This window comes from Carassius carassius, unplaced genomic scaffold (genome assembly GCF_963082965.1).
Source record: "Carassius carassius unplaced genomic scaffold, fCarCar2.1 SCAFFOLD_60, whole genome shotgun sequence".
NCBI lineage: Eukaryota > Metazoa > Chordata > Actinopteri > Cypriniformes > Cyprinidae > Carassius > Carassius carassius.
Genome location: NW_026775084.1, coordinates 250,001 through 255,000, shown reverse-complemented (window position 1 = coordinate 255,000; position 5,000 = coordinate 250,001). Strand labels below are relative to the sequence as shown.

At 37.5% G+C, this 5,000-nt stretch overlaps 8 non-coding genes across 8 annotated transcripts in view; all 8 read left to right on the top strand.

The window, feature by feature from the left end:
- LOC132136367 (5S ribosomal RNA) overlaps window positions 1-43 on the top strand; it is a 119-nt gene extending 76 nt beyond the window's left edge. The window contains exon 1 of the ribosomal RNA XR_009431236.1: window positions 1-43. This exon is cut by the window's left edge and continues 76 nt beyond it. This is a non-coding gene — a ribosomal RNA (5S ribosomal RNA).
- Window positions 44-641: 598 nt separating this feature from the next.
- On the top strand, window positions 642-760 carry LOC132136366 (5S ribosomal RNA). The gene has a single exon (XR_009431235.1). It is a non-coding gene; the product is annotated as a 5S ribosomal RNA (ribosomal RNA).
- Window positions 761-1,352: 592 nt separating this feature from the next.
- On the top strand, window positions 1,353-1,471 carry LOC132136365 (5S ribosomal RNA). Its single transcript, XR_009431234.1, has one exon. It is a non-coding gene; the product is annotated as a 5S ribosomal RNA (ribosomal RNA).
- A 603-nt stretch (window positions 1,472-2,074) lies between these two features.
- On the top strand, window positions 2,075-2,193 carry LOC132135838 (5S ribosomal RNA). The gene has a single exon (XR_009430758.1). It is a non-coding gene; the product is annotated as a 5S ribosomal RNA (ribosomal RNA).
- A 384-nt stretch (window positions 2,194-2,577) lies between these two features.
- Window positions 2,578-2,696, top strand: LOC132135339 (5S ribosomal RNA). Its single transcript, XR_009430288.1, has one exon. It is a non-coding gene; the product is annotated as a 5S ribosomal RNA (ribosomal RNA).
- A 602-nt stretch (window positions 2,697-3,298) lies between these two features.
- LOC132136364 (5S ribosomal RNA) lies at window positions 3,299-3,417 on the top strand. Its single transcript, XR_009431233.1, has one exon. It is a non-coding gene; the product is annotated as a 5S ribosomal RNA (ribosomal RNA).
- Window positions 3,418-4,018: 601 nt separating this feature from the next.
- On the top strand, window positions 4,019-4,137 carry LOC132136363 (5S ribosomal RNA). The gene has a single exon (XR_009431232.1). It is a non-coding gene; the product is annotated as a 5S ribosomal RNA (ribosomal RNA).
- Window positions 4,138-4,741: 604 nt separating this feature from the next.
- LOC132135837 (5S ribosomal RNA) lies at window positions 4,742-4,860 on the top strand. The gene has a single exon (XR_009430757.1). It is a non-coding gene; the product is annotated as a 5S ribosomal RNA (ribosomal RNA).
- Window positions 4,861-5,000: the final 140 nt, after the last annotated feature.

Below are 5,000 nucleotides of genomic sequence, written 5' to 3'. Positions count from 1 at the left end.
ACTTGGATGGGAGACCGCCTGGGAATACCAGGTGCTGTAAGCTTTTAGGTTTCCTTCTCTACTTATATAATGCACTGGCGGTTATAGTGGCTGATCTTTAAATAGCCCTCTCTTTGCAGCCCAGTACTTTTGGAATTTTTCAGTAATTATCTAAGAGTTTTGCATAAATAAAAAAAAGAAAAAAAAAAAAGAGTCAATGCCCAGTCTTAGAAAACCGAAACAGGTTTGGGCCTGTTTAGTAGTTTTGGAACTTTTCACTAATTGTCTAATAATCTAGCAAAAAAAAAAAAAAAAAAAGAGTCAATGCCCAGTCTTAGAAAACCGAAACAGGTTTGGGCCTGTTTAGTAGTTTTGGAACTTTTCATTAATTGTCTAATAATCTAGAAAAAAAAAAAAAAAAAAAAGAGTCAATGCCCAGTCTTAGAAAACCGAAACAGGTTTGGGCCTGGTTAGTACTTTTGGAAATTTTCAGTAATTATGTAATAAATTTGCAAAAAAAAAAATTAAATAAATAAAGAGTCAATGCCCAATCTCAGAATCTAAGCAGGTTTGGGCCCAGTTAGTACTTGGATGGGAGACTGCTTGGAAATACCGATTATAGTGGCTGATCTTTAAATAGCCCTCTCCTTGCAGCCTCCTTCGCTTACGGCCATACCAGCCTGGCTATGCCCGATCTCGTCTGATCTCGGAAGCTAAGCAGGTTTGGGCCTGGTTAGTACTTGGATGGGAGACCGCCTGGGAATACCAGGTGCTGTAAGCTTTTAGGTTTCCTTCTCTACTTATATAATGCACTGGCGGTTATAGTGGCTGATCTTTAAATAGCCCTCTCTTTGCAGCCAGTACTTTTGGAATTTTTCAGTAATTATCTAAGAGTTTTGCATAAATAAAAAAAAATAAAAAAAAAAAGAGTCAATGCCCAGTCTTAGAAAACCGAAACAGGTTTGGGCCTGTTTAGTAGTTTTGGAACTTTTCACTAATTGTCTAATAATCTAGCAAAAAAAAAAAAAAGAGTCAATGCCCAGTCTTAGAAAACCAAAACAGGTTTTGGCCTGTTTAGTAGTTTTGGAACTTTTCATTAATTGTCTAATAATCTAGAAAAAAAAAAAAAAAAAAAAGAGTCAATGCCCAGTCTTAGAAAACCGAAACAGGTTTGGGCCTGGTTAGTACTTTTGGAAATTTTCAGTAATTATGTAATAAATTTGCAAAAAAAAAAATTAAATAAATAAAGAGTCAATGCCCAATCTCAGAATCTAAGCAGGTTTGGGCCCAGTTAGTACTTGGATGGGAGACTGCTTGGAAATACCGATTATAGTGGCTGATCTTTAAATAGCCCTCTCTTTGCAGCCTCCTTCGCTTACGGCCATACCAGCCTGGCTATGCCCGATCTCGTCTGATCTCGGAAGCTAAGCAGGTTTGGGCCTGGTTAGTACTTGGATGGGAGACCGCCTGGGAATACCAGGTGCTGTAAGCTTTTAGGTTTCCTTCTCTACTTATATAATGCACTGGCGGTTATAGTGGCTGATCTTTAAATAGCCCTCTCTTTGCAGCCCAGTACTTTTGGAATTTTTCAGTAATTATCTAAGAGTTTTGCATAAATAAAAAAAAAAAAAAAAAAAAGAGTCAATGCCCAGTCTTAGAAAACCGAAACAGGTTTGGGCCTGTTTAGTAGTTTTGGAACTTTTCACTAATTGTCTAATAATCTAGCAAAAAAAAAAAAAAAAAAAAAAGAGTCAATGCCCAGTCTTAGAAAACCGAAACAGGTTTGGGCCTGTTTAGTAGTTTTGGAACTTCTCATTAATTGTCTAATAATCTAGCAAAAAAAAAAAAAAAAAAAAAAGAGTCAATGCCCAGTCTTAGAAAACCGAAACAGGTTTGGGCCTGGTTAGTACTTTTGGAAATTTTCAGTAATTATGTAATAAATTTGCAAAAAAAAAAATTAAATAAATAAAGAGTCAATGCCCAATCTCAGAATCTAAGCAGGTTTGGGCCCAGTTAGTACTTGGATGGGAGACTGCTTGGAAATACCGATTATAGTGGCTGATCTTTAAATAGCCCTCTCTTTGCAGCCTCCTTCGCTTACGGCCATACCAGCCTGGCTATGCCCGATCTCGTCTGATCTCGGAAGCTAAGAAGGTTTGGGCCTGGTTAGTACTTGGATGGGAGACCGCCTGGGAATACCAGGTGCTGTAAGCTTTTAGGTTTCCTTCTCTACTTATATAATGCACTGGCGGTTATAGTGGCTGATCTTTAAATAGCCCTCTCTTTGCAGCCCAGTACTTTTGGAATTTTTCAGTAATTATCTAAGAGTTTTGCATAAATAAAAAAAAAAAAAAAAAAAAAGAGTCAATGCCCAGTCTTAGAAAACCGAAACAGGTTTGGGCCTGGTTAGTACTTTTGGAAATTTTCAGTAATTATGTAATAAATTTGCAAAAAAAAAAATTAAATAAATAAAGAGTCAATGCCCAATCTCAGAATCTAAGCAGGTTTGGGCCCAGTTAGTACTTGGATGGGAGACTGCTTGGAAATACCGATTATAGTGGCTGATCTTTAAATAGCCCTCTCTTTGCAGCCTCCTTCGCTTACGGCCATGCCAGCCTGGCTATGCCCGATCTCGTCTGATCTCGGAAGCTAAGCAGGTTTGGGCCTGGTTAGTACTTGGATGGGAGACCGCCTGGGAATACCAGGTGCTGTAAGCTTTTAGGTTTCCTTCTCTACTTATATAATGCACTGGCGGTTATAGTGGCTGATCTTTAAATAGCCCTCTCTTTGCAGCCCAGTACTTTTGGAATTTTTCAGTAATTATCTAAGAGTTTTGCATAAATAAAAAAAAAAAAAAAAAAAAGAGTCAATGCCCAGTCTTAGAAAACCGAAACAGGTTTGGGCCTGTTTAGTAGTTTTGGAACTTTTCACTAATTGTCTAATAATCTAGCAAAAAAAAAAAAAAAAAAAAAAGAGTCAATGCCCAGTCTTAGAAAACCGAAACAGGTTTGGGCCTGTTTAGTAGTTTTGGAACTTTTCATTAATTGTCTAATAATCTAGCAAAAAAAAAAAAAAAAAAAAAGAGTCAATGCCCAGTCTTAGAAAACCGAAACAGGTTTGGGCCTGGTTAGTACTTTTGGAAATTTTCAGTAATTATGTAATAAATTTGCAAAAAAAAAAATTAAATAAATAAAGAGTCAATGCCCAATCTCAGAATCTAAGCAGGTTTGGGCCCAGTTAGTACTTGGATGGGAGACTGCTTGGAAATACCGATTATAGTGGCTGATCTTTAAATAGCCCTCTCTTTGCAGCCTCCTTCGCTTACGGCCATACCAGCCTGGCTATGCCCGATCTCGTCTGATCTCGGAAGCTAAGCAGGTTTGGGCCTGGTTAGTACTTGGATGGGAGACCGCCTGGGAATACCAGGTGCTGTAAGCTTTTAGGTTTCCTTCTCTACTTATATAATGCACTGGCGGTTATAGTGGCTGATCTTTAAATAGCCCTCTCTTTGCAGCCCAGTACTTTTGGAATTTTTCAGTAATTATCTAAGAGTTTTGCATAAATAAAAAAAAAAAAAAAAAAAAAGAGTCAATGCCCAGTCTTAGAAAACCGAAACAGGTTTGGGCCTGTTTAGTAGTTTTGGAACTTTTCACTAATTGTCTAATAATCTAGCAAAAAAAAAAAAAAAAAAAAAAGAGTCAATGCCCAGTCTTAGAAAACCGAAACAGGTTTGGGCCTGTTTAGTAGTTTTGGAACTTTTCATTAATTGTCTAATAATCTAGAAAAAAAAAAAAAAAAAAAAGAGTCAATGCCCAGTCTTAGAAAACCGAAACAGGTTTGGGCCTGGTTAGTACTTTTGGAAATTTTCAGTAATTATGTAATAAATTTGCAAAAAAAAAAATTAAATAAATAAAGAGTCAATGCCCAATCTCAGAATCTAAGCAGGTTTGGGCCCAGTTAGTACTTGGATGGGAGACTGCTTGGAAATACCGATTATAGTGGCTGATCTTTAAATAGCCCTCTCTTTGCAGCCTCCTTCGCTTACGGCCATACCAGCCTGGCTATGCCCGATCTCGTCTGATCTCGGAAGCTAAGCAGGTTTGGGCCTGGTTAGTACTTGGATGGGAGACCGCCTGGGAATACCAGGTGCTGTAAGCTTTTAGGTTTCCTTCTCTACTTATATAATGCACTGGCGGTTATAGTGGCTGATCTTTAAATAGCCCTCTCTTTGCAGCCCAGTACTTTTGGAATTTTTCAGTAATTATCTAAGAGTTTTGCATAAATAAAAAAAAAAAAAAAAAAAAGAGTCAATGCCCAGTCTTAGAAAACCGAAACAGGTTTGGGCCTGTTTAGTAGTTTTGGAACTTTTCACTAATTGTCTAATAATCTAGCAAAAAAAAAAAAAAAAAAAAAAAGAGTCAATGCCCAGTCTTAGAAAACCGAAACAGGTTTGGGCCTGTTTAGTAGTTTTGGAACTTTTCATTAATTGTCTAATAATCTAGCAAAAAAAAAAAAAAAAAAAAAAGAGTCAATGCCCAGTCTTAGAAAACCGAAACAGGTTTGGGCCTGGTTAGTACTTTTGGAAATTTTCAGTAATTATGTAATAAATTTGCAAAAAAAAAAATTAAATAAATAAAGAGTCAATGCCCAATCTCAGAATCTAAGCAGGTTTGGGCCCAGTTAGTACTTGGATGGGAGACTGCTTGGAAATACCGATTATAGTGGCTGATCTTTAAATAGCCCTCTCTTTGCAGCCTCCTTCGCTTACGGCCATACCAGCCTGGCTATGCCCGATCTCGTCTGATCTCGGAAGCTAAGAAGGTTTGGGCCTGGTTAGTACTTGGATGGGAGACCGCCTGGGAATACCAGGTGCTGTAAGCTTTTAGGTTTCCTTCTCTACTTATATAATGCACTGGCGGTTATAGTGGCTGATCTTTAAATAGCCCTCTCTTTGCAGCCCAGTACTTTTGGAATTTTTCAGTAATTATCTAAGAGTTTTGCATAAATAAAAAAAAAAAAAA